Below are 17,895 nucleotides of genomic sequence, written 5' to 3' on the forward strand. Positions count from 1 at the left end.
GTCTCCGGTTCATGCTTGATGGTTTTCGTATTTTTTGAACGGAGCCCATCCATCACGTGGGTCCCACGCCTCGCGTACGAAAAACAAAGGAGGTTCTCCTTCTTGTAAGGCATAAAAACAATAAACATGGATAGTATTTCGGGTGCGATCATACCAGCACTAATGCACCGGTTCCCATCAGAACTCCGCAGTTAAGTGTGCTAGGGTGAGAGTAGTACTAGGATGGGTGACCCCCTGGGAAGTCTTCGTGTTGCACCCCCTTTTTCGCTGCCTGTTTGCGTTTTTTGGATTTTGCGTACGGTTTTTTTTGTTTATTTTTGTTATTTCTATGCGTGGGTGGTCTCCGGTTCACGCTTGATGGTTTTTGTAATTTTGGAACGGAGCCGATCGATCACGTGGGTCCTACGCCTCGCGTACATAAAACAAAGGAGGTTCTGCTTCTTGTAAGGCATAAAAACAATAAGCTTGGATAGTATTTCGGGTGCGATCATACCAGCACTAATGCACCGGATCCCATCAGAACTTCGCGGATAAGCGTGCTTGGGCGAGAGTAGTAGTAAGATGGGTGACCCCCTAGGAAGTCCTCGTATTGCACCCCCTTTTTCGCTGCCCATTTGCGTTTTTTTGGATTTTGCGTACGGTTTTTTTGTTTATTTTTGTTATTTCTATGCGTGCGTGGTCCCCGGTTAATGCTTGATGGTTTTCGTATTTTTGGAACGGAGCCGGTCGATCACGTGGGTCCCACGCCTCGCGTACGAAAAACAAAGGAGGTTCTGCTTCTTGTAAGGCATAAAAACAATAAGCATCGATAGTATTTCGGGTGCGATCATACCAGCACCAATGCACCGGATCCCATCAGAACTCCGCTGTTAAGCGTGCTTGGGCGAGAGTAGTACTAGGATGGGTGACCCCCTTAGAAGTCCTCTTGTTGCACCCCCTTTTTCGCTGCCCGTTTGCGTTTTTTTGGATTTTGCATACAGTTTTTTTGTTTATTTTTGTTATTTCTGTGCGTGGTTGGTCTCCGGTTCATGCTTGATGGTTTTCGTATTTTTTGAGCGGAGGCGATCCATCACGTAGGTCCTACGCCTCGCGTACGAAAAACAAAGGAGGTTCTGATTCTTGTAAGGCATAAAAACAATAAGCATGGATATTATTTCGGGTACGATCATACCTGCACTAATGCACCGGATCTCATCAGAACTTCGCAGTCAAGTGTGCTTGGGTGAGAGTAGTACAAGGATGGGTGACCCCCTGTGAAGTCTTCTTGTTGCACCCCTTTTTCGCTGCCCGTTTGCGTTTTTTGGATTTTGCGTACGGTTTTTTTGGTTTATTTTTGTTATTTCTGTGCGTGGGTGATCTCCGGTTCATGCTTGATGGTTTTCGTATTTTTGGAACGAAGCCGATCGATCACTTGGGTCCCACGCCTCAAGCCTTGCGTACGAAAAACAAAGGAGGTTCTGCTTTTTGTAAGGCATAAAAACAATAAGCATGGATAGTATTTCAGGTGCGATCATACCAGCACTAATGCACCGGATTCCATCAGAACTTCGCTGTTAAGCGTGCTTGGGCGAGAGTAGTACTAGGATGGGTGACCGCCTGGGAAGTCCTCGTGTTGTACCCCTTTTTTCGTTGCCCGTTTGCGTTTTTTTGGATTTTGCGTATGGTTTTTTTTACTTATTTTTGTTATTTCTATGCGTGGGTGGTCTCCGGTTCACGCTTGATGGTTTTCGTAATTTTGGAACGGAGCCGATCGATCACGTGGGTCCCACGCCTCGCGTACGAAAAACAAAGGAGGTTCTGATTCTTGTAAGGCATAAAAACAATAAGCATGGATAGTATTTCGGGTGCTATCATACCAGCACTAATGCACCGGATCCCATCATAACTCTGCAGATAAGCGTGCTTGGGGGAGAGTAGTACTAGGATGGGTGACCCCTTGGGAAGTCCTCGTGTTGCACCCCCTTTTTCGCTGCCCGTTTGCGTTTTTTTAAATTTTGCGTACGGTTTTTTTGTTTGTTTTTGTTATTTCTATGCGTGGGTGGTCTCCGGTTCATGCTTGATGGTTTTCGTATTTTTGGAACGGAGCCGATCGATCACGTGGGTCCTACGCCTCTCGTACGTAAAACAAAGGAGGTTTTGCTTCTTGTAAGGCATAACAACAATAAGCATGGATAGTATTTCGGGTGCGATCATACCAGCACTAATTCACCGAATCCCATCAGAACTTCGTAGATAAGCGTGCTTGGGCGAGAGTAGTACTAAGATGGGTAACCCCCTAGGAAGTCCTCGTGTTGCCCCCCCTTTTTCGCTGCCCGTTTGCATTTTTTTGGATTTTGCCTACGGTTTTTTTGTTTATTTTTGTTATTTCTATGCGTGGGTGGTCCCCGGTTAATGCTTGATGGTTTTCGTATCTTTGGAACGGAACCGATCGATCACGTGGGTCCCACGCCTCACATACGAAAAACAAAGGAGGTTCTGCTTCTTGTAAGGCATAAAAACAATAAGCATGGATAGTAATTCGGGTGCGATCATACCAGCACTAATGCACCGGATCCCATCAGAACTCCGCTGTTAAGCGTGCTTGGGCAAGAATAGTACTAGGATGGGTGACCCCCTGAGAAGTACTCGTGTTGCACCCCCTTTTTCGCTGGCCGTTTGCGTTTTTTTGGATTTTGCGTACGGTTTTTTTGTTTATTTTTTTTATTTCTATGCGTGGTTGGTCTCCGGTTCATGCTTGATGGTTTTCGTATTTTTTGAACGGAGCCCATCCATCACGTGGGTCCCACGACTCGCGTACGAAAAACAACGGAGGTTCTGCTTCTTGTAAGACATAAAAACAATAAGCATGGATAGTATTTCAGGTGCGATCATATCAGCACTAATGCACCGGATCCCATCAGAACTCCGCAGTTAAGTGTGCTTGGGTGAGAGTAGTACTAGGATGGGTGACCCCTGGGAAGTCTTCGTGTTGCACCCCCTTTTTCGCTGCCTGTTTGCGTTTTTTGGATTTTGCATACGGTTTTTTTGGTTATTTTTGTTATTTCTATGCGTGGGTGGTCTCCGGTTCATGCTTGATGGTTTTCATATTTTTGGAACGGAGTCGATCGATCAATTGGGTCCTACGCCTTGCCTACGTAAAACAAAGGAGGTTCTGCTTCTTGTAAGGCATAAAAACAATAAGCATCGATAGTATTTCGGGTGCGATCATACCAGAACTAATGCACCGGATCCCATCAGAACTTCGTAGATAAGCGTGCTTGGGCGAGAGTAGTAGTAAGATGGGTGACCCCTAGGAAGTCCTCGTGTTGCACTCCCTTTTTCGATGCCCGTTTGCGTTTTTTTTGGAATTTGCGTATGGTTTTTTTGTTTATTTTTGTTATTTCTATGCGTGGGTGGTCACCGGTTAATGCTTGATGGTTTTCGTATTTTTGGAACGGAGCCGATCGATCACGTGGGTCCCACACCTCGCGTACGAAAAACAAAGGAGGTTCTGCTTCTTGTAAGGCATAAAAACAATAAACATGGATAGTATTTTGGGTGCGATCATACCAGCACTAATGCACCAGATCCCATCAAAACTCCGTTGTTAAGCGTGCTTGGGCGAGAGTAGTACTAGGATGGGTGACCCCCTGAGAAGTCTTCGTGTTGCACCCCTTTTTCGCTGCCCGTTTGCGTTTTTTTGGATTTTGTGTACGGTTTTTTTGTTTATTTTTGTTATTTCTATGCGTGGTTCGTCTCCGGTTCATGCTTGATCGTTTTCGTATTTTTTGAACGGTGTCGATCCATCACGTGGGTCACACGCCTCGCGTACGAAAAACAAAGGAGGTTCTGCTTCTTGTAAGGGATAAAACAATAAGCATGGATATTGTTTTGGGTGCGATTATACCAGCACTAATGCACCGGATCCCATCAGAACTTCGCAGTTAAGTGTGCTTGGGTGAGAGTAGTACTAGGATGGGTGACCCCCTGGGAAGTCATCGTGTTGCACCCCCTTTTTCGCTGCCCGATTGCGTTTTTTGGATTTTGCGTACGGTTTTTTTTGTTTTTTTTTTGTTATTTCTATGCGTGGGTGGTCTCCGGTTCATGCTTGATGGTTTTCGTATTTTTGGAACGAAGCCGATCGATCACTTGGGTCCCACGCCTCAGGCCTTGCGTACGAAAAACAAAGGAGGTTCTGCTTTTTGTAAGGCATAAAAACAATAAGCATGGATAGTATTTCAGGTGCGATCATACCAGCACTAATCCACCGGATTCCATCAGAACTTCGCTGTTAAGCGTGCTTGGGCAAGAGTAGTACTAGGATGGGTGACCGCCAGGGAAGTCCTCGTGTTGCACCCCTTTTTTCGTTGCCCGTTTGCGTGTTTTTGGATTTTGCGTATGGTTTTTTTTTATTTATTTTTGTTATTTCTATGCGTGGGTGGTCTCCGGTTCACGCTTGATGGTTTTCGTAATTTTGGAACGGAGCCGATCGATCACGTGGGTCCCACGCCTCGCGTACGAAAAACAAAGGAGGTTCCGATTCTTGTAAGGCATAAAAACAATAAGCATGGATAGAATTTCGGGTGCGATCATACCAGCACTAATGCACCGGATCCCATCAGAACTCCGCAGATAAGCGTGCTTGGGGGAGAGTAGTACTAGGATGGGTGACCCCTTGGGAAGTCCTCGTGTTGCACCCCCTTTTTCGCTGCCCGTTTGCGTTTTTTTAGATTATGCGTACGGTTTTTTTTGTTTGTTTTTGTTATTTCTATGCGTGGGTGGTCTCCGGTTCATGCTTGATGGTTTTCGTATTTTTGGAACGGAGCCGATCGATCACGTGGGTCCTACGCCTCGCGTACGTAAAACAAAGGAGGTTCTGCTTCTTGTAAGGCATAACAACAATAAGAATGGATAGTATTTCGGGTGCGATCATACCAGCACTAATGCACCGAATCCCATCAGAACTTCGTAGATAAGCGTGCTTGGGCGAGAGTAGTACTAAGATGGGTAACCCCCTAGGAAGTCCTCGTGTTGTCCCCCCTTTTTCGCTGCCCGTTTGCGTTTTTTTTTGGATTTTGCGTACGGTTTTTTTGTTTATTTTTGTTATTTCTATGCGTGGGTGGTCCCCGGTTAATGCTTGATGGTTTTCGTATTTTTGGAACGGAGCCGATCGATCACGTGGGTCCCACGCCTCACGTACAAAAAACAAAGGAGGTTCTGCTTCTTGTAAGGCATAAAAACAATAAGCATGGATAGTAATTCGGGTGCGATCATACCAGCACTAATGCACCGGATCCCATCAGAACTCCGCTGTTAAGCGTGCTGGGGCGAGAATAGTACTAGGATGGGTGACCCCCTGAGAAGTACTCGTGTTGCACCCCCTTTTTCGCTGCCCGTTTGCGTTTTTTGGATTTTCCGTACGGTTTTTTTGTTTATTTTTGTTATTTCTATGCGTGGTTGGTCTCCGGTTAATGCTTGATGGTTTTCGTATTTTTTGAACGGAGCCCATCCATCACGTGGGTCCCACGACTCGCGTACGAAAAACAACGGAGGTTCTGCTTCTTGTAAGGCATAAAAACAATAAGCAAGGATAGTATTTCGGGTGCGATCATACCAGCACTAATGCACCGGATCCCATCAGAACTCCGCAGTTAAGTGTGCTTGGGTGAGAGTAGTACTAGGATGGGTGACCCCCTGGGAAGTCTTCATGTTGCACCCCCCTTTTCGCTGCCTGTTTGCGTTTTTTGGATTTTGCGTACGGTTTTTTTTGTTTATTTGTGTAATTTCTATGCGTGCGTGGTCTCCGGTTCTTGCTTAATGGTTTTCGTATTTTTGGAACGGAGTCGATCGATCAAGTGGGTCCTACACCTCGCGTACGTAAAACAAAGGAGGTTCTGCTTCTTGTAAGGCATAAAAACAATAAGCATGGATAGTATTTCGGGTGCGATCATACCAGCACTAATGCACCGGATCCCATGAGAACTTCGCAAATAAGCGTGCTTGGGCGAGAATAGTAGTAAGATGGGTGACCCCCTAGGAAGTCCTCGTGTTGCACTCCCTTTTTCGATGACCGTTTGCGTTTTTTTTGGAATTTGCGTATGGTTTTTTTGTTTATTTTTGTTATTTCTATGCGTGGGTGGTCACCGGTTATTGCTTGATGGTTTTCGTATTTTTGGAACGGAGCCGATCGATCATGTGGGTCCCACACCTCGCGTACGAAAAACAAAGGAGGTTATGCTTCTTGTAAGGCATAAAAACAATAAACATGGATAGTATTTTGGGTGCGATCATACCAGCACTAATGCACCGGATCCCATCAAAACTCCGTTGTTAAGCGTGCTTGGGCGAGAGTAGTACTAGGATGGGTGACCCCCTGAGAAGTCCTCGTGTTACACCCCCTTTTTCGCTGCCCGTTTGCGTTTTTTGGATTTTGTGTACGGTTTTTTTGTTTATTTTTGTTATTTCTTTGCATGGTTCGTCTCCGGTTCATGCTTGATCGTTTTCGTATTTTTTGAACGGTGTCGATCCATCACGTGGGTCCCACGCCTCGCGTACGAAAAACAAAGGAGGTTCTGCTTCTTGTAAGGGATAAAACAATAAGCATGGATATTATTTCGGGTGCGATCATACCAGCACTAACGCACCGGATCCCATCAGAACTTCGCAGTTATGTGTGCTTGGGTGAGAGTAGTACTAGGATGGGTGACCCCCTGGGAAGTCTTCGTGTTGCACCCCCTTTTTCGATGCCCGATTGTGTTTTTTGGATTTTGCGTACGGTTTTTTTTGTTTATTTTTGTTATTTCTATGCGTGGGTGGTCTTCGGTTCATGCTTGATGGTTTTCGTATTTTTGGAACGAAGCCGATCGATCACTTAGGTCCCACGCCTCAGGCCTCGCGTACGAAAAACAAAAGAGGTTCTGCTTCTTGTAAGGCATAAAAACAATAAGCATGGATAGTATTTCAGGTGCGATCATACTAGCACTAATGCACCGGATTCCATCAGAACTTCGCAGTGAAGCGTGCTTGGGCGAGAGTAGTACTAGGATGGGTGACCGCCTGGGAAGTCCTCGTGTTCCACACCCTTTTTCGTTGCCCGTTTGCGTTTTTTTGGATTTTGCGTACGGTTTTTTTTATTTATTTTTGTTATTTCTATGCGTGGGTGGTCTCCGGTTCATGCTTGATGGTTTTCGTATTTTTGGAACGAAGCCGATCGATCACTTAGGTCCCACGCCTCAGGCCTCGCGTACGAAGAGCAAAGGAGGTTCTGCTTCTTGTAAGGCATAAAAACAATAAGCATGGATAGTATTTCAGGTGCGATCATACCAGCACTAATGCACCAGATTCCATCAGAACTTCGCAGTTAAGCGTGCTTGGGCGAGAGTAGTACTAGGATGGGTGACCGCCTCGGAAGTCCTCGTGTTGCACACCCTTTTTCGTTGCCCGTTTGCGTTTTTTTGGATTTTGCGTACGGTTTATTTATTTATTTTTGTTATTTCTATGCGTGGTTCGTCTCCGGTTCATGCTTGATCGTTTTCGTATTTTTGGGACGGGGCCGATCGATCACGTGGGTCCCACGCCTCGCGTACGAAAAACAAAGGAGGTTCTGATTCTTGTAAGGGATAAAAACAATAAGCATGGATAGTATTTTGGGTGCGATCATACCAGCACTAATGCACCGGATCCAATCAGAACTCCGCAGATAAGCGTGCTTGGGGGAGAGTAGTACTAGGATGGGTGACCCCTTGGGAAGTCCTCGTGTTGCACCCCCTTTTTCGCTTCCCGTTTGCGTTTTTTTAGATTTTGTGTACGGTTTTTTTTGTTTGTTTTTGTTATTTCTATGCGTGGGTGGTCTTCGATTCATGCTTGATGGTTTTCGTATTTTTGGAACGAAGCCGATCGATCACTTAGGTCCCACGCCTCAGGCCTCGCGTACGAAAAACAAAGGAGGTTCTGCTTCTTGTAAGGCATAAAAACAATAAGCATGGATACAGGTGCGATCATACCAGCACTAATGCACCAGATTCCATCAGAACTTCGCAGTTAAGCGTGCTTGGGCGAGAGTAGTACTAGGATGGGTGACCGCCTGGGAAGTCCTCGTGTTCCACACCCTTTTTCGTTGCCCGTTTGCGTTTTTTTGGATTTTGCGTACGGTTTTTTTTATTTATTTTTGTTATTTCTATGCGTGGGTGGTCTCCGGTTCATGCTTGATGGTTTTCGTATTTTTGGAACGAAGCCGATCGATCACTTAGGTCCCACGCCTCAGGCCTCGCGTACGAAAAACAAAGGAGGTTCTGCTTCTTGTAAGGCATAAAAACAATAAGCATGGATAGTATTTCGGGTGCGATCATACCAGCACTAATGCACCAGATCCCATCAGAACTCCGCAGATAAGCGTGCTTGGGCGAGAGTAGTACTAAGATGGGTGACTCCCTAGGAAGTCCTCGTGTTGCACCCCCTTTTTCGCTGCCCGTTTGCGTTTTTTTATTTTGCGTACGGTTTTTTTTGTTTATTTTTGTTATTTCTATGCGTGGGTGGTCCCCGGTTACTGCTTGATGGTTTTCGTCTTTTTGGAACGGAGCCGATCGATCACGTGGGTCCCACGCCTCGCGTACGAAAAACAAGGAGGTTCTGCTTCTTGTAAGGCATAAAAACAATAAGCATGGATAGTATTTCGGGTGCGATCATACCTGCACTAATGCATCGGATCCCATCAGAACTCCGCTGTTAAGCGTGCTCGGGCGAGAGTAGTACTAGGATGGGTGACCCCCTGAGAAGTCCTCGTGTTGCACCCCCTTTTTCAATGCCCGTTTGCGTTTTTTTGGATTTTGAGTACGGTTTTTTTGTTTATTTTTGTTATTTCTATGCGTGGTTGGTCTCCGGTTCATGCTTGATGGTTTTCGTATTTTTTGAACGGAGCCTATCCATCACGTGGGTCCCACGGTCTGCGTACGAAAAACAAAGGAGGTTATGCTTCTTGTAAGGCATAAAAACAATAAGCATGGATATTATTTTGGGTGCGATCATACCAGCACTAATGCACCAAACTTCGCAGTTAAGTGTGCTTTGGTGAGAGTAGTACTAGGATGGGTGACCCCCTGGGAAGTCTTCGTGTTGCACCCCCTTTTTCGCTGCCCGTTTGCGTTTTTTGGATTTTGCATACGGTTTTTTTTGTTTATTTTTATTATTTCTATGCGTGGGTGGTCTCCGGTTCAAGCTTGATGGTTTTCGTATTCTTGGAACGAAACAGATTGATCACGTGGGTCCTACGCCTCACGTACGTAAAACAAAGGAGGTTCTGCTTCTTGTAAGGCATAAAAACAATAAGCATGGATAGTATTTCGGATGCGATCATACCAGCACTAATGCACCGGAAACCATCAGAACTCCGCAATTAAGCGTGCTTGGGCGAGACTGGTACTAGGATCGGTGACCCCCTAGGAAGTCCTCATGTTGTACCGCCTTTTTCGCTGCCCGTTTGCGTTTTTTCTTTTTTGGATTTTGTGTACGGTTTTTTTGTTTATATTTGTTATTTCTATGCGTGGGTGGTCTCCGGTTCATGCTTGATGGTTTTCGTATTTTTGGAACGAAGCCGATCGATCACTTGGGTCCCACACCTCAGGCCTCGCGTACGAAAAACAAAGGAGGTTCTGCTTCTTGTAAGGCATAAAAACAATTAGCATGAATAGTATTTCAGGTGCGATCATACCAGCACTAATGCACCGGATTCCATCAGAACTTCGCAGTTAAGCATGCTTGGGAGAGAGTAGTACTAGGATGGGTGACCGCATCGGCAGTCCTCGTGTTGCACCCCCTTTTTCGTTGCCCGTTTGCGTTTTTTTAGATTTTGCGTACGTTTTTCTTTTATTTTTGTTATTTCTATGCGTGGGTGGTCTCCGGTTCATGCTTGATGGTTTTCGTATTTTTGGAACGGAGCCGATCGATCACGTGGGTCCCACGCCTCGCGTACGAAAAACAAAGGAGGTTCTGATTCTTGTAAGGCATAAAAACAATAAGCATGGATAGTATTTCGGGTGCGATTATACCAGCACTAATGCACCAGATCCCATCAGAACTCCGCAGATAAGCGTGCTTGGGCGAGAGTAGTACTAAGATGGGTGACTCCCTAGGAAGTCCTCGTGTTGCACCTCCTTTTTCGCTGCCCGTTTGCGTTTTTTTTGTATTTTGCGTACTGTTTTTTTGTTTATTTTTGTTATTTCTATGCGTGGGTGGTCCCCGGTTAATGCTTGATGGTTTTCGTATTTTTGGAACAGAGCCGATCGATCACGTGGGTCCCACGCCTCGCGTACGAAAAACAAAGGAGGTTCTGCTTCTTGTAAGGCATAAAAACAATAAGCATGGATAGTATTTCGGGTGCGATCATACCAGTACCAATGCACCGGATCCCATCAGAAGTCCGCTGTTAAGCGTGCTTGGGCGAGAGTAGTACTAGGATGGGTGACCCCCCTGATAAGTCCTCGTGTTGCACCCCTTTTTTCGCTGCACGTTTGTGTTTTTTTTTTTGGATTTTGCGTACGGTTTTTTTGTTTATTTTTTTTATTTCTATGCGTGGGTGGTGTCCGGTTCTTGCTTGATGGTTTTCGTATTTTTGGAACGAAGCCGATCGATCACTTGGGTTCCACGCCTCACTAGGGATGGAAATGGGGCGGGGTTGACTATCCATGTCCCCATCCCCGAGTGTCTAACCTTGTCCTCATCCCCATCCCCATCCCCGACGGATGCGGGGAATCAAATCCCCTCCCGTTTGTATTTTGGGCTTTTCCTCAGCCCATCCTCGGCTCATCCCCAACACATCCCCAATCTATCAACATAATAAACTCAACTTACAGTTTTATACAAAAAACAAACCAAGTTTAATAAGAGATTAAAACCATATGCCACAAACAGATTCTGTTTACATCAATCATAAAGTTTAACAAGCATCAAAACAAATAGTGTCGATTTGGTACACAAATCGACGAACAAAGTGACTTGATGAACTCTTGGAATTGAGAACATAATTTGGTATATGGACTCTGTCTCTAATGGTCTAATTCAGATCAATTCATTTTAGTCGATTTAATTCATATTTCAATAAATGATCGATATACTAATATTATATATATATATATATATATATATATATATATATATATATATATATATATATATATATATATATATATATAGTCATCAAAGTGGGGGCGGTGCGGGTTGGTGATTGTTATACCCGGCCCCATCCCCGGTTTTAGCATAATGGGGATCCCCAGCCCCGTACCCGGTACCCGTTTTGGCGGGGAATACCCGTCCCCAATTGGGGCGGGTCAACCGGGTTCCCCACCGGGTCAGGTGGAATTTCCATCCCTACGCCTTGCGTACGAAAAACAAAGCAGGTTCTGCTTCTTGTAAGGCATAAAAACAATAAGCATGGATAGTATTTCGGGTGCGATCATACCAGCACTAATGCACCGGATTCCATCAGAACTTCGCAGTCAAGCGTGCTTAGGCAAGAGTAATACTAGGATGGTTGACCGCCTGGGAAGTCCTCGTGTTGCACCCCTTTTTCGCTGCCCGTATGCGTTTTTTTGGATTTTGCGTACGGTTTTTTTCTTTATTTTTGTTATTTCTATGCGTGGGTGGTCTCCGGTTCCTGCTTGATGGTTTTCGTATTTTTGGAACGGAGTCGATCGATCACGTGGGTCCCACGCCTCGCGTACGAAAAACAAAGGAGGTTCTGATTCTTGTAAGGCATAAAAACAATAAGCATGAATAGTATTTCGGGTGCGATCATACCAGCACTAATGCATCGGATCCCATCAGAACTCCGCAGATAAGCGTGCTTGGGGGAGAGTAGTACTAGGATGGGTGACCCCCTAGGAAGTCCTCGTGTTGCACCCCCTTTTTCGCTGCCCGTTTGCGTTTTTTTTTTTGGATTTTGCGTACGGTTTTTTTTTTGTTTTTTTTTGTTACTTCTAAGCGTGGGTGGTCCCCGGTTAATGCTTGATGGTTTTCGTATTTTTGGAACGGAGTCGATCGATCACGTGGGTCCCACGCCTCGCGTACGAAAAACAAAGGCGGTTCTGTTTCTTGTAAAGCATAAAAATAATAAGCATTGATAGTATTTCGGGTGAGATCATACCAGCACTAATGCCCCGGATCCCATCAGAACTCCGCAGTTAAGCATGCTTGGGCGACAGTAGTACTAGGATGGATGACCCCCTGGGAAGTCCTCGTGTTGCACCCCCTTTTTTGCTGCCAGTTTGCGTTTTTTTTTTTGGATTTTGCGTACAGTTTTTTTTGTTTATTTTTGTTATTTCTATGCGTGGGTGGTCTTCGGTTCATGCTTGATGGTTTTCGTATTTTTGGAATGGAGTCGATCGATCACGTGGGTCCTACGCCTCGCGTACGAAAAACAAAGGAGGTTCTGCTTCTTGTAAGGCATAAAAACAATAAGCATGGATAGTATTTCGGGTGCGATCATACCAACACTAATGCACCGGATCCCATCAGAACTCCGCAGTTAAGCGTGCTTGGGCGAGAGTAGTACTAGGATTGGTGACCCCCTGGGAAGTCCTCGTGTTGCACCCCCTTTTCGCTGCCCGTTTGCGATTTTTTGGGTTTTACGTACGGTTTTTTTTGTTTTTCTATTTCTATGCGTGGGTAGGCTCCGGTTCATGCTTGATGGTTTTCGTATTTTTGAACAGAGCCGATCGATCACGTGGGTCCCACACCTCGTGTACGAAAAACAAATGAGGTTTTACTTCTTGTAAGGCATAAAAACAATAAGCATGGATAGTATTTCGGGTGCGATCATACCAGTACTAATGCACTGGATCCCATCAGAACTTCGCAGTTAAGTGTGCTTGGGCTAGAGTAGTACTAGGATGGGTGACCCCTTGGGAAGTCCTCGTGTTGCACCCCCTTTTTCGCTGCCCGTTTGCGTTTTTTTGGATTTTGCATACGGTTTTTTTGTTTGTTTTTGTTATTTCTATGTGTTGGTGGTCTCCGGTTCATGCTTGATGGTTTTCGTCTTTTTGGAACGGAGCCGATCGATCACGTGGGTCCCACGCCTCGCGTACGAAAAACAAAGGAAGTTCTGTTTCTTGTAAGGTATAAAAACAATAAGCATGGATAGTATTTCGGATGCGATCATACCAGCACTAATGCACCAGATCCCATCAGAACTCCGCAGATAAGAGTGTTGGGGGAGAGTAGTACTAGGATGAGTGACGCCCTAGGAAGTCCTCGTGTTGCACCCCCTTTTTCGCTGTCCGTTTGCGTTTTTTTTTGGATTTTGCGTACGGTTTTTTTGTTTATTTTTTGTTATTTCTATGCGTGGGTGGTCTCCGGTTAATGCTTGATGGTTTTCGTATTTTTGGAACAGAGTCGATCGATCACGTGGGTCCCACGCCTCGCGTACGAAAAACAAAGGAGGTTCTGCTTCTTGTAAAGCATAAAAATAATAAGCATAAAAACAATAGGATCCGACAGATAATAGGATGTGTGTTCTCCGCTTCACTTCCTGTTCCTTGTTTGGTTGTGGGCTTGGAACGGATTCACCCAATCTATTATCTACTCGATTTTAGATATATATATATATATATATATATATATATATATATATATATATATATATATATATATATATATGTTCGGTATACATTAAGTCATCATAAGGGTACCAGGTATGGGTCAAGTCATAGGACACAAAGTCAATGCACAGTTTTCTAGTACAAAACATACTTTCCAAATAAGAACTTTTGGTATTCAAAACTAGAAACTTTCCAGTAAAGGGTTTAATCCATTTTATTAAACCAGTATAAACTTAAAGGACTTTAGGTGATTGACTCTATAATACCTTAGTTTATACATCATGGTTATATACCGTTAATACCTAACAGGTAGTTGGATGTGTGCTTTCCGCCTTACTTCCTGTTCCTTGTTTGGTTGTGGGCTTAGGGCAGATTCACCCAATTAACTATCTATTCGATATTAGATCATATATAGCTAGTATAAACTAAGTGATTATAGAAGTAATCACTATGATCACCATTTTATTATAAGAAATAAGGGTTTTATTAAAGAATCTTTTCATTAAATATAATTGAACTATTACAATTAACTCCATGAGTAACAAGTGAATACGCCAGGGTTATATTCAACAATGATCTAACAAACAATGGGATGTGTGCTATCCGCCTTACTTCCTGTTCCTTGTTTGGTTGTGGGCTTAGGCCAGATGCGCACAGTCGATTGTTTGTTTACTCTGAGTTTTATATAACTTGTATCCATTTAGTACTCATAGAAAGGATTGTAGAATCATTTTTACGTATCTTTCATCAAAGTAGGAAATATAGGATTTTCTAGAGGAACAGGCGAACTATTCTAAACAGAACTTATAACTTACTACATTTCAACTACATTTTTCAAAAACTTTCTACAACTTACTTACATCACTAAAATCTTATGAACTCACCAGCTTTATTGCTGATCAACTCTTTCAAATAACTTGTATTCTCAGGAAACTAGTAGACAGGTACTCGCTCTGGGAAATCAGAAGATGGAGCAGTATAGCTTCAAGTCTTGTTTTGTTATTTGCATATGTATTCTATGTTTTGTGAACACACACATTGTAAACACTTTCTTTCTAATGAAATGGTTGTTCATTACTTGCTTACTATGATACATGTCTTGTGGTACTAAACATGACGTCCTCCACACCCGAACGTTTCCGTCGTTCCGGTTTTGGGGTGTGACAGATTGGTATCAGAGCATTGTTTATAGTGAACTAAGTATATCAACCGATAAAAGATATACAGCTATAAATACAATGGGGCTTAAGTGCTCTGGATAATGATATATTTTAAGAGTATAACGATAAGTTATAAAATATACCTACTTGCTTATACATGTAGATCAAGTATCACAAGAAGAACAGAACTAAAGTATTTAAAGGTTGAACATTGTCGTCAAACCTGAACAGTTATGTAATCATAGCTAGGATCAATATAGCCTGATCAACTATATTCATTCGAGATGTGACCGACATGTGTTTGGGAGTGATGTGGTGTTGCAACAGTCTTAAAACTTACCTAAACACCAGTCAAGAGAATTCTAGATCAAGTACATTACATTAAAGTACTATAGGAGTATTTTAGGCCATGTAAACAGCTTATGTGATAACTTAAAAGACCCTTACGGATAGGTCTATAATCTTGCAATGTATACTCCCAAGGTTATATATAATTGAGATTTTATAGACTTAGAATTTGTGATCTACACTTCACTACATGTTCCTTGTTTGGTTGTGGTTTTGGAGTAGGATCACTTATTCGAAGATCTATTTAATCTTGAATTATATACAACTTGTATACAGTGTACAATTATAGAAGGACTCTGTAAGGATCACCCCATAAAGTTACCCTAAATCTCATAAGATTCTTTAGACACTTCCATTCTCGCACGACAACCCAGATAGATGTAACCACTTCCTCATAAGCAGTCAAGAGAAGTTTTGAAGGAGGGATCAACCGAAGTAACCAGAACGTCTAATGCACACTAATAAATAATAATCTTGGTTAACTAAATGAGTTAGTGGAAACACTGCTCACATTATGTGTTAGGATTATTTTCTTACATGCAGCTGGTAACAGTTATTCAGGCAACATATATTCATTCGAGGATAGCCATTTCAAATTCATAGAGTTTATTAGGTATAGACTCTTTTATGAATTGTTTCTAGAACCCTGTGGAAGTCAGGACCCGATACACCCAGAACTAGGATAACCTTGTCTTTTCAGCTTTCGGCTTGTGTCCATTACTTTAGACTTATTCCGTCTCATCTTTGTATTCTTTTAGCAAAGATTCCTCCTCGCAGACCAAACAGGCGCACTATTCCGATAACTCCAACACCTCCTCCCCAAATCGATACGGCAGCTCTAAATGCTGCAGTAGCTACGGCTATGGCAACAGCCATGGCTCAATATCATCCTACCAGTTCCAGTGGAGGTGGGACACCTGTTCATTCTACCCAAGGTGAGGTCCCTGTGCGCTCGAGAGAGTGCTTCTACAAGGACTTCACCAACTGCAAACCCCTTTCATTTAATGGGAATGGTGGAGTCATCGCGCTGATGCGATGGTTCGAGAAAACAGATTCGGTCTTTGAAATCTGTTCGTGCCCAGAATGGAGCAAAGTGAAGTTTGCTGCCTGCACCTTCTCTGACAAAGCCCTAACATGGTGGAACAGCCATGTTAAGTCACTGACCCTATCAGTGGCTAACTCAATAGGTTGGGAAAACCTAAAAGAGTTCATGCTGGAAGAATACTGCCTGAGGGGCGAAGTTCAAAAGTTGGAACAAGAACTATGGGAGCTCACTATGGTCGGCTCAGACATAGTGGCCTATACTGACCGGTTCAGCGACCTAGCAGCTCTATGCCCCGGGATGGTTACCCCGGAGAGTAAGAAGATAGAAAGATACATCTGGGGTCTGACTGCTCCGACCCAAGGAGATGTGTTCTCTTCTAACCCAGCCACATACGATAGCACCAAACGCCTGGCCCAGCGACTCATCGACCATGGAGTCCGCCATGGTGTGGAAGTCCTCGTTCCCGAGCCATTAAAGAGAAAGGACTATAATCAGAAGTCGGGGAACAAGAGGAAGAATAAGCGAACAACACAGGACACCCCGCAAGAGCGACAAGCGAGTACTATGTACGCCGCTACAACACCTGATGCTCCAGCACCTGCCAGTCGATATGCTGGAACCCTCCCAAAGTGTGGAAAGTGCAACTATCACCACACCGGAGTATGCCGGGAAATGCAGTGTCTGAACTGCCACAGAAAGGGACACACAATCCGTTTCTGCAGGGCACCGGCTCAACCGATCTCCCAAGTCCCCGGAGCTGAAGAAAACCAAGCCTGTTATGGCTGTGGTGAGACTGGACACTATCAGAGGGACTGCCCGATAACAAAGAACTCAGGAGCGGATGGACGAATTCTGATGATCACCGCAGGAGAATCTACCCCGGAGTCGTCAACGAGCAGTGGTACATTTTCGAAATAGTAATTACTTTGAAAATTAATTTATATTCATATAAGATTAAAACTTGGGGAAAACACTTAAAAAGTAATTATAATAACTCACATATTGAAATATATCACAGTATTCAAGAGAACTAAAAAGATCCGTTTAGAGAAACTATGATGGCGTAGCATATACATCATGGTTGTGAATAACTTAGAGGCTGCAGGCTTAGAGTGAGTGATTCCGCCTTACTCCCTGTTCCTTATTTGGTTGAGGATTTGAGGCAGAGTTACTCAGTCGACTGTCTTATTCGTCTTAAATATTCATAACTTGTATATGACAGGCGATCGTAGTGGTACCAAGGAGGATCATGATATAAAGTATCATCACCAGTTATCAAAGCACTTTCATTTGTATGTATGCGCACATAGCGGTACGATATGTAGGAGTGTTAACATCAAAGGGAAACAGAAAGCCCTGGATCATTTACAAAGAGTACATTTTCGAACACACTAGGAGTACATTGTCGAACATACTAGGGATACATCATCGTATAACAAACGTTTCTTTCAAAATTGGCCAAAAATTTGTTCAGTAAAGAGTCCGTTACTATCATTCGTCATGAATTGGCGTGGTCCTCACCATACTAAGTTCATATGTTTCTATCGCCACGATCGGCAAGTTCTCGAAACTTTCGTCATTCGTATCGACAGTCCGACCTAAACCTTAGTTTTATCTTTCGTATTCTAAACCTCAAAGTACTCGTGCGAATAGTACTTTGTCCTCCGAAGCCTTATCGTCAGATGTCCGCAAACCGTCACAAAATACCACTCGTCCAACAGGCCAAGTTCGAGCACAGAGGCTATGGACGAATACACCCCACCTATCCCTATTC

The 17,895-nt window shown here is 43.8% G+C and overlaps 34 non-coding genes and 3 pseudogenes across 34 annotated transcripts; all 37 read left to right on the plus strand.

The window, feature by feature from the left end:
• Nucleotides 1-140: 140 nt before the first annotated feature.
• On the plus strand, nt 141-259 carry LOC145149305 (5S ribosomal RNA). The gene has a single exon (XR_013730154.1). It is a non-coding gene; the product is annotated as a 5S ribosomal RNA (ribosomal RNA).
• A 220-nt stretch (nt 260-479) lies between these two features.
• LOC145150405 (5S ribosomal RNA) lies at nt 480-598 on the plus strand. The gene has a single exon (XR_013731232.1). It is a non-coding gene; the product is annotated as a 5S ribosomal RNA (ribosomal RNA).
• Nucleotides 599-818: 220 nt separating this feature from the next.
• LOC145149943 (5S ribosomal RNA) lies at nt 819-937 on the plus strand. Its single transcript, XR_013730779.1, has one exon. It is a non-coding gene; the product is annotated as a 5S ribosomal RNA (ribosomal RNA).
• Nucleotides 938-1,157: 220 nt separating this feature from the next.
• Nucleotides 1,158-1,276, plus strand: LOC145151176 (5S ribosomal RNA). The gene has a single exon (XR_013731944.1). It is a non-coding gene; the product is annotated as a 5S ribosomal RNA (ribosomal RNA).
• Nucleotides 1,277-1,502: 226 nt separating this feature from the next.
• LOC145150148 (5S ribosomal RNA) lies at nt 1,503-1,621 on the plus strand. The gene has a single exon (XR_013730975.1). It is a non-coding gene; the product is annotated as a 5S ribosomal RNA (ribosomal RNA).
• A 221-nt stretch (nt 1,622-1,842) lies between these two features.
• LOC145151165 (5S ribosomal RNA) lies at nt 1,843-1,961 on the plus strand. Its single transcript, XR_013731934.1, has one exon. It is a non-coding gene; the product is annotated as a 5S ribosomal RNA (ribosomal RNA).
• Nucleotides 1,962-2,181: 220 nt separating this feature from the next.
• LOC145149007 (5S ribosomal RNA) lies at nt 2,182-2,300 on the plus strand. Its single transcript, XR_013729868.1, has one exon. It is a non-coding gene; the product is annotated as a 5S ribosomal RNA (ribosomal RNA).
• Nucleotides 2,301-2,520: 220 nt separating this feature from the next.
• On the plus strand, nt 2,521-2,639 carry LOC145148448 (5S ribosomal RNA). Its single transcript, XR_013729332.1, has one exon. It is a non-coding gene; the product is annotated as a 5S ribosomal RNA (ribosomal RNA).
• Nucleotides 2,640-2,859: 220 nt separating this feature from the next.
• On the plus strand, nt 2,860-2,977 carry LOC145150625 (5S ribosomal RNA). The gene has a single exon (XR_013731436.1). It is a non-coding gene; the product is annotated as a 5S ribosomal RNA (ribosomal RNA).
• Nucleotides 2,978-3,196: 219 nt separating this feature from the next.
• Nucleotides 3,197-3,314, plus strand: LOC145151060 (5S ribosomal RNA). The gene has a single exon (XR_013731857.1). It is a non-coding gene; the product is annotated as a 5S ribosomal RNA (ribosomal RNA).
• Nucleotides 3,315-3,535: 221 nt separating this feature from the next.
• On the plus strand, nt 3,536-3,654 carry LOC145150123 (5S ribosomal RNA). Its single transcript, XR_013730949.1, has one exon. It is a non-coding gene; the product is annotated as a 5S ribosomal RNA (ribosomal RNA).
• A 218-nt stretch (nt 3,655-3,872) lies between these two features.
• Nucleotides 3,873-3,991, plus strand: LOC145150098 (5S ribosomal RNA). Its single transcript, XR_013730926.1, has one exon. It is a non-coding gene; the product is annotated as a 5S ribosomal RNA (ribosomal RNA).
• A 228-nt stretch (nt 3,992-4,219) lies between these two features.
• On the plus strand, nt 4,220-4,338 carry LOC145150889 (5S ribosomal RNA). Its single transcript, XR_013731697.1, has one exon. It is a non-coding gene; the product is annotated as a 5S ribosomal RNA (ribosomal RNA).
• A 222-nt stretch (nt 4,339-4,560) lies between these two features.
• Nucleotides 4,561-4,679, plus strand: LOC145148336 (5S ribosomal RNA). Its single transcript, XR_013729224.1, has one exon. It is a non-coding gene; the product is annotated as a 5S ribosomal RNA (ribosomal RNA).
• A 221-nt stretch (nt 4,680-4,900) lies between these two features.
• Nucleotides 4,901-5,019, plus strand: LOC145150514 (5S ribosomal RNA). The gene has a single exon (XR_013731335.1). It is a non-coding gene; the product is annotated as a 5S ribosomal RNA (ribosomal RNA).
• Nucleotides 5,020-5,241: 222 nt separating this feature from the next.
• Nucleotides 5,242-5,360, plus strand: LOC145147377 (5S ribosomal RNA). Its single transcript, XR_013728283.1, has one exon. It is a non-coding gene; the product is annotated as a 5S ribosomal RNA (ribosomal RNA).
• A 219-nt stretch (nt 5,361-5,579) lies between these two features.
• Nucleotides 5,580-5,698, plus strand: LOC145144984 (5S ribosomal RNA). The gene has a single exon (XR_013725979.1). It is a non-coding gene; the product is annotated as a 5S ribosomal RNA (ribosomal RNA).
• A 220-nt stretch (nt 5,699-5,918) lies between these two features.
• Nucleotides 5,919-6,037, plus strand: LOC145151070 (5S ribosomal RNA). The gene has a single exon (XR_013731866.1). It is a non-coding gene; the product is annotated as a 5S ribosomal RNA (ribosomal RNA).
• Nucleotides 6,038-6,258: 221 nt separating this feature from the next.
• Nucleotides 6,259-6,377, plus strand: LOC145149488 (5S ribosomal RNA). The gene has a single exon (XR_013730354.1). It is a non-coding gene; the product is annotated as a 5S ribosomal RNA (ribosomal RNA).
• Nucleotides 6,378-6,595: 218 nt separating this feature from the next.
• LOC145150340 (5S ribosomal RNA) lies at nt 6,596-6,714 on the plus strand. The gene has a single exon (XR_013731158.1). It is a non-coding gene; the product is annotated as a 5S ribosomal RNA (ribosomal RNA).
• A 227-nt stretch (nt 6,715-6,941) lies between these two features.
• LOC145151086 (5S ribosomal RNA) lies at nt 6,942-7,060 on the plus strand. Its single transcript, XR_013731882.1, has one exon. It is a non-coding gene; the product is annotated as a 5S ribosomal RNA (ribosomal RNA).
• A 228-nt stretch (nt 7,061-7,288) lies between these two features.
• On the plus strand, nt 7,289-7,407 carry LOC145150590 (5S ribosomal RNA). The gene has a single exon (XR_013731404.1). It is a non-coding gene; the product is annotated as a 5S ribosomal RNA (ribosomal RNA).
• A 220-nt stretch (nt 7,408-7,627) lies between these two features.
• LOC145150077 (5S ribosomal RNA) lies at nt 7,628-7,746 on the plus strand. The gene has a single exon (XR_013730906.1). It is a non-coding gene; the product is annotated as a 5S ribosomal RNA (ribosomal RNA).
• Nucleotides 7,747-7,968: 222 nt separating this feature from the next.
• Nucleotides 7,969-8,087, plus strand: LOC145150942 (5S ribosomal RNA). Its single transcript, XR_013731746.1, has one exon. It is a non-coding gene; the product is annotated as a 5S ribosomal RNA (ribosomal RNA).
• Nucleotides 8,088-8,315: 228 nt separating this feature from the next.
• Nucleotides 8,316-8,434, plus strand: LOC145149241 (5S ribosomal RNA). The gene has a single exon (XR_013730092.1). It is a non-coding gene; the product is annotated as a 5S ribosomal RNA (ribosomal RNA).
• Nucleotides 8,435-8,652: 218 nt separating this feature from the next.
• On the plus strand, nt 8,653-8,771 carry LOC145147782 (5S ribosomal RNA). Its single transcript, XR_013728672.1, has one exon. It is a non-coding gene; the product is annotated as a 5S ribosomal RNA (ribosomal RNA).
• A 220-nt stretch (nt 8,772-8,991) lies between these two features.
• On the plus strand, nt 8,992-9,099 carry LOC145151472 (5S ribosomal RNA; annotated as a pseudogene).
• A 220-nt stretch (nt 9,100-9,319) lies between these two features.
• LOC145151480 (5S ribosomal RNA) lies at nt 9,320-9,438 on the plus strand (annotated as a pseudogene).
• Nucleotides 9,439-9,671: 233 nt separating this feature from the next.
• On the plus strand, nt 9,672-9,790 carry LOC145151281 (5S ribosomal RNA). Its single transcript, XR_013732037.1, has one exon. It is a non-coding gene; the product is annotated as a 5S ribosomal RNA (ribosomal RNA).
• Nucleotides 9,791-10,008: 218 nt separating this feature from the next.
• LOC145150339 (5S ribosomal RNA) lies at nt 10,009-10,127 on the plus strand. Its single transcript, XR_013731157.1, has one exon. It is a non-coding gene; the product is annotated as a 5S ribosomal RNA (ribosomal RNA).
• A 221-nt stretch (nt 10,128-10,348) lies between these two features.
• On the plus strand, nt 10,349-10,468 carry LOC145151175 (5S ribosomal RNA). The gene has a single exon (XR_013731943.1). It is a non-coding gene; the product is annotated as a 5S ribosomal RNA (ribosomal RNA).
• A 949-nt stretch (nt 10,469-11,417) lies between these two features.
• LOC145151129 (5S ribosomal RNA) lies at nt 11,418-11,536 on the plus strand. Its single transcript, XR_013731918.1, has one exon. It is a non-coding gene; the product is annotated as a 5S ribosomal RNA (ribosomal RNA).
• A 219-nt stretch (nt 11,537-11,755) lies between these two features.
• On the plus strand, nt 11,756-11,874 carry LOC145150124 (5S ribosomal RNA). The gene has a single exon (XR_013730950.1). It is a non-coding gene; the product is annotated as a 5S ribosomal RNA (ribosomal RNA).
• Nucleotides 11,875-12,101: 227 nt separating this feature from the next.
• Nucleotides 12,102-12,220, plus strand: LOC145151005 (5S ribosomal RNA). The gene has a single exon (XR_013731803.1). It is a non-coding gene; the product is annotated as a 5S ribosomal RNA (ribosomal RNA).
• Nucleotides 12,221-12,445: 225 nt separating this feature from the next.
• LOC145148517 (5S ribosomal RNA) lies at nt 12,446-12,564 on the plus strand. The gene has a single exon (XR_013729398.1). It is a non-coding gene; the product is annotated as a 5S ribosomal RNA (ribosomal RNA).
• Nucleotides 12,565-12,778: 214 nt separating this feature from the next.
• Nucleotides 12,779-12,897, plus strand: LOC145149754 (5S ribosomal RNA). The gene has a single exon (XR_013730602.1). It is a non-coding gene; the product is annotated as a 5S ribosomal RNA (ribosomal RNA).
• Nucleotides 12,898-13,117: 220 nt separating this feature from the next.
• LOC145151456 (5S ribosomal RNA) lies at nt 13,118-13,235 on the plus strand (annotated as a pseudogene).
• The last annotated feature ends 4,660 nt before the right edge of the window (nt 13,236-17,895 follow it).

This window comes from Lactuca virosa, chromosome 1 (assembly GCF_052849685.1).
Source record: "Lactuca virosa cultivar CGN04683 chromosome 1, Lactuca_virosa_CGN04683_v6, whole genome shotgun sequence".
Taxonomy (NCBI): Eukaryota; Viridiplantae; Streptophyta; class Magnoliopsida; order Asterales; family Asteraceae; genus Lactuca; species Lactuca virosa.